Here is a 12662-nt window from a genome sequence, read left to right as displayed (position 1 = left end):
GACTTGCATAAAGTCACCTCCATTTCAAACCCAGCGCAGCTTAAAAATTAGTAAAGCTATCATTCTGTGAACTTGTAACTTTATTCTTTTAAATCTCCCGTGGCATATATAAAAAAAAATCTAATTACTTCTACACATAGTGCTTTATGAACGTAGGTGGGAAATGAGAACATGACTTTCAGTTATCAAGCTCATTCTCTCCACAGATTATATTAGGCATGACAGTCACCAGTTAAGCAACAATGTCTCACCGTTAAATCCAGCAGTTGGTAAATCAAGCAATTGCTGTAAGTGCAAAATTCCAGCCCAGTCTTCCTGTCTGTTTCTTTTCTTACAGATCTGCCTCCTGCCCTGCTCAGCCTCAGCCAGTCTCCTGCTTGCTCTGTTTCCCTGTATATCTCCCCACATTTCATATTTGCCTCTATAAACATGTCTGGTGTTCAGTTCTGCTGTCCGACCGATTCAGGAAGCAGTTCCACAATATCAACCGCAGACCCCAGTACTGTAGAAATTGTGCTGGGTATATTGCAGGGAGATTTCTGCAGCCAGTTATGTTTTGAAACAATAAGTTTTCACATGCAGAGTTGCTTTAAGGTCATGGTTTGCGACTATGTAACTGGTGATTGTATCTTCCACAGTGACAAGGGAAACCCCGTACAACTCAGTGAAGGAAAGATTGCTACGCTACTTGTTCAACCAGCAGGTGACCAAAATCCGGACCTCCTTTACCTCCAGATTTTTATCTTCATCACCTGAGCAGTAATCTGGCAGAATGGGCTGCCTGCCCTTGATAGAGTCAACCTGATCTTCATTCCATTGATCAAAATGGAATGAAAATCATGCAGGTTCTATAATGGGCGGGTGATCTGCTGCTCAGGCAGTGATTACAAAAATCTACCCCATAAAATTTTACTGCCGAGAAAGAGGTTATTTGGCATATCCCACTGTGCTGACTCTCTGAAAGAGCCATCCACATAGTCCCATTCTCTTGGCAGCTCTTGCATAAAGCAGCACTCACATTCCACTTTGCGCTCCAGCTTCTACTCATGGTTAATGAGATCGCACAGCTTAGAACACACTTCTCTAACTACAAATTATAGAAGTGATGCCTAAAAGTACTTTCTCCATAACCTTTAAAACTTTTGTTTTTCAAATATTTATCCACGCCTCCCCTTCCTCCCCCATTAAAAGCTATTCTGTTTCTACCATTGTTTCTGGTGGGACATTCCTGTCCTAAAAACCCTGTGTAAAAAGTGTCTCCTAACTTATCTCTTTGTTCTATTGGTGATAATCTTAAATTTATGCCCTTTAGTTATCAACTCACCAACCAGTGGAAATAATTTTCTCAACTGACCTTATCAAAACTCATAATTTTAAGTACATTTATCAAATCTCCTTTTATCCTTTTCTGCTTTTTAGTTTCTTCTCATAACTAATGCTTCTTATCCCTCATATTAGCTCAGTGAATCTGTTCTACACTCTATCCATGGTCTTGACATTTTTCCTTAGTAAGGTGCCCAAAACTGGTGACACTTCGACTTCGGTAGCAACGCAAAAAAGGAAGGATAGGAACACAGGAAGAGGACTTGGTCATTCAGCCCTTCAGGCCTACTCCGCCATTCAGTCAGATCATGGCAGATCAACTCCATTAACCCGGCTTAGCTCCATATCCCTTAATACCATTGCCCAACAAAAATCTATCAATCTCAATCTTGAAAGCTTCAATTAACACACAATCCACAGCTTTTGGGGGGGGGGGAAAGAGTTCCAGATTTCTATTGCCCTTTCCGTGAAAAGGTCCTTCCTGATTTTGCTGCTAAATGGCCTCGCTTTAATTTTAAGATTCTAGTGAATCAGCAGCTCATTTTACATCCCATCCAATTTTCTTTAAATCAGGCAGGGTGTAAAACGGGCTGCAAATTCGCTATTACTCATTTTGTGCTACTGACAAGGTCGGATTTCACCCACAATATTTTAACTGCGGCCTAACCAATGATTTGTACAGGTTTAAAATTAGCCTTTGCTTTTGTATTTGGTGTCCCTGTTTATAAAAACTAGGATTCCATAAGCTTTTTTTGAAACAGCTTTATCAACGCAGCCTCCTATTTTTAAAGCTTTGTGTATTGGAACCCCCGAGTTTCTCTGCACCGCTACACCTTTTACTGTTTTACCATTTATTGTCTATGTTCTATTCTTATTCTACTTCCCAAAATGTATTAACTCACATTTCATAAGATATATTTTTTAAATTGCTGCTGGGATGTAGGTGTCACTGGCAAGGCCCGCATTTATTGTCCACCCTTAATTGCCCTGGAGAAGCTGGTGGTGAGCTGCCTTCTTGAACTGCTGCAGTCCATGTAGTACTCCCACAGTGCTGTTAGGGAGGGAGTTCCAGGATTTTGACCCAGCGATGATGAAGGAACGAGTCAGGATGGTGTGTAACTTGAAGGGGAAATTGCAGGTGATGGTGTTCCCATGTGCCTGCTGCCCTTGTCCTTCTAGGTGGTAGAGGGTGCGGGTTTGAGAGATGCTGGCGAAGAAGCTTTGGCGAGTTGCTGCAGTGCATCTTATGGATGGTACACACTGCAGCCACCGTGTGCTGGTGGTGGAAGGAGTGAATGTTGAAGGTGGTAGATAGATGTCAAAGGACATACAGGGTTGGATGAAGAAAAGAAGGGAGGCTCATGGTAGATACCGAATGCTCAATACTGCAGAAGCTCTAGAGCAGTATAGAAAGTGCAGGGGTGCAATTAAAAAGGAAATTAGGAGAGCAAAGAGAGAGCAAGAAAACATTTTGGCAAGTAAAATCAAGGAAAATCCAAATATGTTTTATAAATACATTAAGAGCAAGAGGATAACTAAAGAAAGAGCAGGGTCTATTAGGGACCATAAAGGTAACCTGTGTGTGGAGGCTGAAGATGTGGATATGGTTCTTAATGAATAGTTTGCATCTGTTTTCACAAAAGAGAGGGGCGATGCAGACATTGTAATCAGGGAGGAGGAGTGTGAAATATTAGATGAAATAAACATAGAGAGAGCAAGTATTAAGGGATTTAGCAGCTTTGAAAGTGGATAAATCCCTAAGTCCGGATGAAATGTATCCCAGGCTGTTGAGAAGCTAAAGAGGAAATAACAGAGGCTCTGACCATCAGTTTCCTATCCTCACTGTCTATAGGTGTGGTGCTAGAGGACTGCTAATGTGGTATCTTTGTTTAAAAAGGGAGAAAGGGATAGACCAAGTAATTACAGGCCAGTCAGCCTAACCTCAGTGGTGGGAAAATTATTAGAAAAAATTCTGAGGTGCAGGATAAATCTTCATTTAGAAAGACACGGAGTAATCAAGGACAGTCAGCATGGATTTGTTAAGGGAAGGTTGTGTCTGACTAACTTGACTGAATTTTTTGAGGAGGTAACAAGAAGGATCGATGACGGTAGTGCGTTTGATGTAGTCTATATGGATTTTAGCAAGGCTTTTGATAAGGTCCCACATGGCAGTCTGGTCACAAAAGTAAAAGCCCATGGGATCAAGGGCAAAGTGACAAGTTGGATCCAAGATTGGCTCAGTGGCAGGAAGCAAAGAATGATGGTTGATGGGTGTTTTTGCGACTGGAAGGCTGTTTCCAGTGGGGTTCCGCAGGGCTCAGTACTAGGTCCCTCGCTTTTTGTGGTATATATTAATGATTTAGACTTGAATGTAGGGGGTACATGATTAAGAAATTTGCAGATGATACTAAAATCAGCTGTGTGATTGATAATGAAGAAGAAAGCTGTAGACTGCAGGAAGATATCAATAAACTGGTCAGGTGGGCAGAACAGTGGTAAATGGAATTTAATCTGGAGAAGTGTGAGGTAATGCATTTGGGGAGTGCTAACAAGGCAAGGGAATACACATTAAATGGTCGGACACTGAGAAGTGCAGAGGAACAAAGGGTCCTTGGATTGCATGTCCACAGATCCATGAAGGTAGTAGGCCAAATAAATAAGGTTTTTAAGAAGGCATACGGAATACTTGTATTCTGTGCCTCAGCTAATAAAGGCAAGAGCAGGGAGGTTATGCTTGAACTGTATAAAACACTAGTTAGGCCATAGCTAGAGTACTGTGTGCAGTTCTGGTCACCACATTACAGGAAGGACGTGATTGCACTAGAGAGGGTACAGAGGAGATTACGAGGATGTTGCCTGGACTGGAGAATTTTAGCTATGAGGAAAGATTGGATAGGTTGGGTTAGTTTTCTTTGGAACAGAGGAGGCTGAAGGGTGACCTTATTGAGGTATATAAAATTATGAGGGGCCTAGATAGAGTGGATAGGAAGGACCTATTTCCCTTAGCAGAGGGGTCTGCAACCAGGGGGCATAGATTTAACATAATTGGTAGAAGGTTTAGGGGGGATTTGAGGGGAAATTTCTTCACGCAGAGGATGGTAGGGGTCTGGAACTCATTGCCTGAAAGGGTGGTAGAAGCAGAAACCTTCACCACATTTAAAAAGTACTTGGATTTGCATGTGAAGTGCTGTAACCTATAAGGCTACAGACCAAGAGCTGGAAAGTGGGATTAGGCTGGATAGCTCATTAACGGCCGGCATGGCCTCCTTCTGTGCTGCAAATTTCTATGATTCTATGGGGTGCCAATCAAGTGAGCTGTTTTGTCCTGGATAGTGTCAAGCTTCTTGAGTGATGTTGGAGTTGCACTCATTCAGGCAAGTGGAGAGTATTTCATTACACTCATGACTTATGCCATGCTGATGGTGGAAAGACTTTGGGGAGTCAGGAGGTGAGACTGCAGAATACCTAGCATCTGACCTGCTCGTGTAGCCACAGTATTTATGTGGCTGGTCCAGTTAAGTTTCTGGTCAATGGTGTTCCCCAGGATGTTGATTGTGGGGGATTCGGTGATGGTAATACTGATATATCTAATCTACTAACCTCTCTATATTCTCTTGAAGTTACTTAAAATTCGCTATCATAGTTACCCACACTCACTAGTTTTGTGCTGTCTGTAACTGTTGATATTTTACCCTCTATACTCCAGATCAATTATATTTATTGAGAAGAGCAATATTGCGAATACTGATCCCGGGGGACACCACTGTTTACATCCTCTATCATTTCCCATACTACTTTAGCATTTATGCCTTCATGTGTCATTTCCACTTTGAGTTCCACTAACTTTTTCAGTTCTACATATTTATCTATAGTTATCCTATCTAAATGTTCCTTCACCTCCTCTGCAATCCTACCGCTCTCCTCATGGGAAGCACTGCTGCTGGAAACACTCGCCAAAACCACAGGGGTAAATTTCATCTTTATTGCATTACTTCGGAGAGCGAATGGCCTGCCCATTGTAGCATACGCATGATTTCCACCTGCATTGATTTAGCCAGATTACTGCCCAGGTGGTGAAGGTGAACCCCCACTGCCCAACCCCTCAGCTCTATTAGCATACAGTGTGGCATCTGATGGTAGCAATACACAAATGTGACAAATTTCACAATACAATGACACAGTTCAACGCAAATTGTGCGGTCATGTCAAGAGTTTCGGAAAAAAAAAGCTTTGTCAAAGCTCGTGAATAAAACTGTGCCCCTTTCAAATATATTCATTGTTGCAGAAAGAAAACTGATGTATTTGGATAGGTACAGTATGTAAAGATTTAATAAAAGAAAATTCAATTTATTCTAAGACATTGGCATAGAATATCCATGGGAACATGATCCCAGCAATTACGCCAAGCTGTAGCTAGTGCCTCACAGTCGAGACCCTGTAAACCATGTCGGATGGCCAGCTGGGGTAGTGCCAGGTCCCCCCTGGAAGAGAGTTTAGCTTCCAATGACTGAAAGGAATGTGAACATTTGGAGCTACTAATTTTACAGTCCGGAGTTTGAATTGTCACATTGATGTATTGTTTCTGCTTTCCTTCCTTTTTTCATCCACTGGTTTACCCAGCCCCCTAAACTCTGGAACTCCCCCCCCTTAACCTCTCCCCCTCTCTCTCCTCCTTTAAGATGCCCCTAAAAACCTACCTATGGCCTTTTGGTTATCTGTCCTAATATCTCCTTATGTGGCTCGTTGTCAAATTTTGTTTGGTAACGCTCCTGTGAAGTGCCTTGGAACGTTTTAATATGTTAAATGTGCTATATAAATGCAAATTGTTGTTGTCAATGACAGAGGCTACACCCCCACAAGGCCATTCACGTGAGAGGCCTGGATGCAGCGTATCCAACTCCCTGCTGAGATCGTGGCATCTCCGACTTACAGCGGGGGTCTGCTGGAACAGTAGTACACTTTCAGACCATGGAATCTATAAAGGTCGCTTCTCACTGTGTTTTGTTGATAGTTATAAAGAGCAAGACTGATTTTAATACTTCTAAATTAACGTTTTATCCATTATCAAGCTTTTTTTTGACTCATGTAAGAGCACTGAATGCACAGATGTTAGAAGATAATAATGTATAGCTGCAAGTGAGTGAATTACAAGAAGGCACAGAGAACATTATGTGCTGTGCCTGGAACAGCACCGTTTGAACCCAGAGCTTTCTGTAAGCGGCTTATTGCCACTTGATATTATATAACCATTTAGAAGGTTACAATGGTTTCCATATTTGAGTGACATCACTTCATGATAACTAACCCCACTAATAAGCTTTTTTACCCAATGTGAATTATGTAAATATCAGTCGGTTGAAACTTGATTGAAAAAGGAATGTTAAAAAGGTGATCATTTAAAGCCTTTCCTCCCTCCCCAATTGGGAAGAATATGAATCATTCAAAATGCAGTCGAAACATGGTGCTGGAAGAGCAAAAATATACAAATGTCATTGCGAACTCGAGATCTCCAGCACAAAATGTACTCTCAGTGCACCTGGCCAGGTATTCAGTAAGAGAAAAGTAATAGACTTGGGTGAGCCAGTCAACCACACAAAAAATGATTCTATTTGTTCAACCAGCATTCCCCCTCTAAAGGTTTGACACCATAGGTACAATTATACTTTCCTTTCTCATCAATGCCACGCCAGAATTCGGCACATTTTCCTTCAGGTGTGAATGTGAGCAGAATATTTGTGCTTTGAAACAAGCCTATGATAGGAAAAATCTATTTCACAGTGCACGAAAAAAATGGCTGAATGACCTCCTTCTGTTCCTATAAGTTCCTATCTTTAAACCCTTAAAAGTCACACATATTAAAAGGGAATGCTTCAGATTTTATATTAAAATACAAAACATATTGTATAGAATAAGGCAGCCCATACCTAGTAATTGGTTGGGAGATTTTTTTCCAGAGAAAATAGATTCATGTTTCTTTAAATAGTGTCTGTTCTCAGCTTACCTGCATCTGATTTTCCACTCAAGTAATTCCACTAGAAAAACTGCTCTGGAATTACACAGCACTTCAATGTTGCATATTTTGTATCCCAAATCCTACAGTCCAATTCGAGCTGAATATAGTCCAGGACATTTCTAACTTAAATTGTTAGACCTTTTTGGCAATCATTGTTTACAGGGTCACAAAAAGATCAGATATTTCACTGCATGCTCCATTCTCAGGAAGGAACTCAACTATCTGAAGACAAAATGATTTGTGATGTTGGCTTAAAATCAGTGAACCATTTTTATGTTTTCTTGCCGTGATCAGAAAAGGTTACTCTGAACTATCAATTAGCTTATGGGTATAAATTTTAGGGTTTCCGACCCACTGATTATAATTCTGACTGTGTCAATTCATTTACATGTAGACAACAGTGCTGTTTTTAATTATATTTACAAGGATATTACAATAAACCCATTTTTTTTTACATATTTGGAAATGAAGTAAGGATGCCAATAATTTTTTCAAATACCTCTATTAATTAAAAAACATTAAAAATGATTAAAATGCTCAGGGTCTGAATTTTACATTCTAGTTAACTCATTGCCTGTCCCGTGTTAGCATTGCCCAGTTGGGAACTGAACCATACAAATCAGGAAGATCCCAGGAGTAATCCCCAGTCCGTGCTGAGTTTATTTGTCTCAGCCAGCGTTCTGTTGAGGACATTACAATTGGCCTGAATGTCCCTAATGAAGGGGAGGGTAAAATAAATCAGGCAGGATTTCCATTCTAGATCATTCTTCAGGGACCACTGCTGGAAAACAATTGTGATATGCCAAATAGTCAAATAATCTGCTAAAACAAATTGTCTACACTTAAAAATGAGGAATAGCCGCTTCAATACTAGGTAGGATGGTCTGCAGAAAATTGCTACTGTGCATATACAGCTTCCCTACGGTTTTGCCAAAATCCACTACTTCAATATTACTGGACTGAATTGATTGGTCACTTTCAGTTTGTTCCTAACTAATGTCGAACAATTGTATTTCAGCCATTTCATTCTCACTGTCATCTGGGATTTCAACTGGAAGTTGTGGGTGTTGACAGAGAAAATTAAAACCACAGATAAAGCTCCCCCTGCCACTCAGTGGGTTAGCTGATCTCAGTCAGAATGGCTGTTGGATCATTGTAATTTACCTCAACGGTCTGAGCTTGGGCTTCCATTTCTGATCACTCTTCTTTGACTCCAGTGATTACAACCGTGATTACATTCCAAAAGTATTTGATTGGCTGTAAAGCACTTTGAGATATCCGGTGATCGTGAAAGGCACTATATAAATGCAAGTCTTTGGGGGTGAAATTGGCAAGCTGCGCACCACTTATCTGCGCCTCCAGGGGCCCAATTGTATTTTCACCTGGGGGGGGGGGGGGGGCGCGATGCTACTGGCTCCCATGAAATTGCGCAGAATTTTGCAGATGCATAAAATCGGTAGTGCCCCGCTCTCGCCGATAGCGTCCCGAGCCACTGCACCTCCGGCGCTGATGTCATCGCTGTGCACAGCGATCCATTTTCGCCTCGCAGCGGACCCTTTTCGCTTCGCTGCAGAAATTGGGCAGCTTCCCGTGAGGCTGCAACAGGCGATGTCAGTGCCAGCCTCGCGAATCGCGAAGTGGGCCGCACTCCGCTCCTGGGGCAAAAGTTAAAGGGGAGGTGCGTGGTGCCATTTTAAATTTTTACCCGACGTATGGGCTCCGTGGGTTTTTCCGCGGGGTCCAGTGCTGCGATGGTGCAGCCTGGCACTCCACTTCCGTGCCGGCCTGTGGCCAGGGCACCCTGCATCCCCGATGGCCTAGTGGAGGCCCCTCAAACCCATGCAGAGCTCGCAGTGTGCCCTCCCTTTTAACGGAAGAGGAGGGCCCTGTGATCTTGTCAGCGCTTCGCGGAGAGGCTGCATAGCGCTGTGACTTTCACCCGGTAAGCACCCCAGATCTTTCTCCAAGGCATTGCGCTCCGCTTCCTCTCGGGGCCGGTAACCTAAATTTAGGTCGCGCCTCACGAAGGTTACCGCCCTCAAAGGGGCGATTCGCAATTTCACCCCCTTTCTTTCTTTTGCTCGCTGAATTTAATGTTAGGTGAAGACAGGGTTGGGTGTGGCTGTGATGCCCCCTATGGTTAAATATCCTTCTGACATTCACTGCCTGGGCTCACATATGAAGAAGCAAGCTTGAGGGGCTTTATGACCTACTCCTGCTCTTATTTCTTTATGGGTATTCCTGTAAAGTACAGAAGGGCATGTGGCACTCATGGAACCATACCATAGCAGGTATCAATATCTTCACAAGAAAAGTACGAGAGAAAACAGAAGTAAATTGTCAAAGGAAAGATAAAATGAAACATTTTTTCATCCAATTTTCTTCCCTCTCCTGAAGGTAGTGAACCATGCAGGTTTGAATAGCTGTGTCAATATTCACTGCTTCGGCACACCCATGAACATCAGCCACTCGCCACCATACAAAGAAAAGATGCCCTTGTCATGGAAGGAGACAAAGTAGACTCACTATTCTAATAAAAAATCTTAATACTGAAATAGATTTTCATCTTGATCAACTTATTTAAATGGAACTCTCACATAGTAATGAGCAGGTAAGTGATAACACTCATTACAGAATTTTGGTTTTGCCTAAATGTGACTCCAGGCCTACAGCAATGTGGCTGATGTTTAACTGCCCTCTGAAATGACCTATCAAGCCACTCAGTATACTATGGGCCCGAAATTCAGTACCGCTGGAAAGCTGGTGTGCCCCCCCACCTTTTTGTGGTCATGAGCACCAAAATCTTTGAATGGCTGGGCCACCCCCTATTCAGCTCCAAAAGTGAACAAATGGTTCCAGCGCTAATGAACCCTTCCAAAGTAGATTTTTCAGTGGTGTGGCTGTCTTAATTTGAGCGATATCACCACTGAGAAATTCAGCATTCAAGTAAGGGTTTCTAATGAGCCGGCCAGGGTTTGCAGCAAGGCCCTGGGGGGGAGCAGGGGGGTGGGAGGGGTGGGGGGGGGTGGGTGGGCGAGGAGGTTGGAAGGATGGCTGGTGTAAGAGGTGTAAGGAGAGCCAACAGGTTCACTGATACAGAGCTGGAGACACTGATGGATGGTGTGGAAGACAGAAGAAGAATACTGTTTCCTGATGTGAGGAGACCTGGCAGACAGGTAGTACATAATGCATGGAGGGAGATTGCAGGGGAGGTGTCAGGCACCTCCATATATGTGAGGACGCACCCTCCCGGAAGCGTGCTGGCCAGTCTGCACCCGGCTCCTAGGTCTGGGTGACGGGGATCCTCCTCCTCAGGTGGTACTGCTGGCTCGACCTCCAGCGACTGTCCCCTCAGGATGACCAGGTTGTGCAGCATGCAGCAGACCACAACGATTATGGAGACCCATTGAGGAGAGTACTGCAAGGTGCCACCAGAGCAGTCCAGGCACCGGATCCTCTGCTTAAGGGTGTCTATGCACTGCTCGATGATGCACCTGGTGGCACAATGAGTGTCATTTTATGTCTGCTCTGGCGCTGTCCTGGGGTTCCGCAGAGATGTGAGCAGCCAAGTGGACAGGGGACATCCCTTGTCCCCAAGCAGCCAATCGCAATCCTGATTCGGGCCGGTGAAGACGGCACGCTGGTCTGGCGTAGAATGAATAAATCATGGCTGCTGCCTCCCTGCCTGTCTGCACGGTGCTGGCAGCGATACCTTCTCCTGTGTGCTGGTCCTGCTTCTGACCAGTGTACCAGGTGTCGCCCTCCCAACACTCGGCCCATCCTCAGGGTGAACCCTGCCAAGCAGGTCTCTGCCACAGGACTCCTGAAAGTTGTACAAAAGTACAGGAGTATGCATAAACCTCTGAGCAGCACTCAGCAGGTTTAATGGAACCAAAATAATTAATAAAAATATATGATAAGATAAATACTGCGCATGCTGGAAAATGAAATCAAAACACTAATAATTAATAAAACTATATCAAAAGATAAATACTGCGGATGCATGCTGGAAAATGAAATAAAAACAATAATAAGTAATAAAACTTTTTACCTACCAAAGGGCCCCAGCGGTGTCGTGTTTGAGGCACTGCTGGGAAAAGTCCTACATTTTCCTCGGTGAATTTTGCTGTGGTAGTCCCTTTCCAGCGGCCCACATGCAGCTTTCCTCTCTGCTGGAAACCCTCCTTCACTGCGGCTTCACCGCGCCGTTTACAGCAGAAGTGAACACCGCTGAAATCCTCCCCGAGCTGAATATGGCTCGGGAAGGGAAAAGTATCGGCCGCCCAAACTCCGCGGTAGCCATCCCTTCGGAGATGTTGAATTTCGGGCCCAAGAATGAAACTGGACGGACCACCTGATATTGACCTGGACACCCGACATGACAACGGACACCCAGCCCAGTCGAACCTGCAAACTCCTCCTCGCTAACATCTGGAAACTTGTGCTAAAATTGGGAGAGCTGTCCCACAGACTAGTCAAAGCAACAGCCTGACATAGTTAGATTCACAGAATCATATCTTTCAGCCAACATCCCAGACTCCTCCATCACCATCACTGGGTATGTCCTACCGGCAGGACAGACCCATCAAAGGTGGCGGCACAGTGGTATACAGTTGGGAGGGAATGGCTCTGGGAGTCCTCAACATTGACTCCAAAACCCATGAAATCTCATGGCATCAGGTCAAACATGGGCAAGAAAACCTCCTGCTGATTATCACCTACTGCCCTCCCTCAGCTGATGAATCAGTACTCCTCCATGTTGAACACCACTTGGAAGAAGCACTGAGGGAAGCAAGGACACAGAATGTACTCTGGGTTGGGGACGTCAATGTGCATCACCAAGATTGGCTCGGTAGCACCACCATTGAGTGAGCTGGCCGAGTCCTAAAGGACGCCAGACTGGGCCTGCAGCAGGTGGTGAGAGAACTGACACAAGGGAAAAACCTACTTGACCCCATCCTCAACAATTTACCTGGCACAGTTGCATCTGTCCATAACACTACTGATAGCAATGACCAGAAGCAGTATCAGGCATACCTCAAAATGATGTGCCAAACTTTTCAAGCTATAACACAGGATTACATACCTGCCAAACAGTGGAAACAGCATGCTATAGACAGAGCTAAGCAATCTCACAATCAACAGATCAGGTCAAAGCTCTGCAGTCCTGGCACATCCAGTCATGAATGGTGGAGGATGCTCCATGAATACCCTCATCTTCAATGGTGGCGGAGCCCAGCATGTGAGTGAAAAAGACAAGGCTGAAGCATTTGCAACCATCTTCAGCTAATAATGCCGAGTGGATGATCCATCTTGGCCTCCTCTG

General features: G+C 44.0%; 1 protein-coding gene across 9 annotated transcripts in view; it reads right to left on the bottom strand.

Moving 5' to 3' along the window:
• The window catches only part of rbm47 (RNA binding motif protein 47), a 286762-nt gene that overhangs the window by 160102 nt on the left and 113998 nt on the right, over positions 1-12662 (bottom strand). The window contains exon 1 of one of the 9 annotated variants that reach the window (XM_070870355.1): positions 252-269. The exons of the other annotated variants lie outside the window; for them this stretch is intronic. The gene's annotated coding sequence lies outside the window, so the exon portion shown is untranslated. Of the gene's footprint in view, positions 1-251; positions 270-12662 lie in introns of those variants that run through there. 9 annotated transcript variants of the gene reach the window in all.

The sequence above is a fragment of the Pristiophorus japonicus genome, chromosome 2, assembly GCF_044704955.1.
Source record: "Pristiophorus japonicus isolate sPriJap1 chromosome 2, sPriJap1.hap1, whole genome shotgun sequence".
NCBI lineage: Eukaryota > Metazoa > Chordata > Chondrichthyes > Pristiophoridae > Pristiophorus > Pristiophorus japonicus.
Note: the sequence above shows the minus strand (reverse complement) of the source record. Positions and strands in the feature narration are given on the sequence as shown.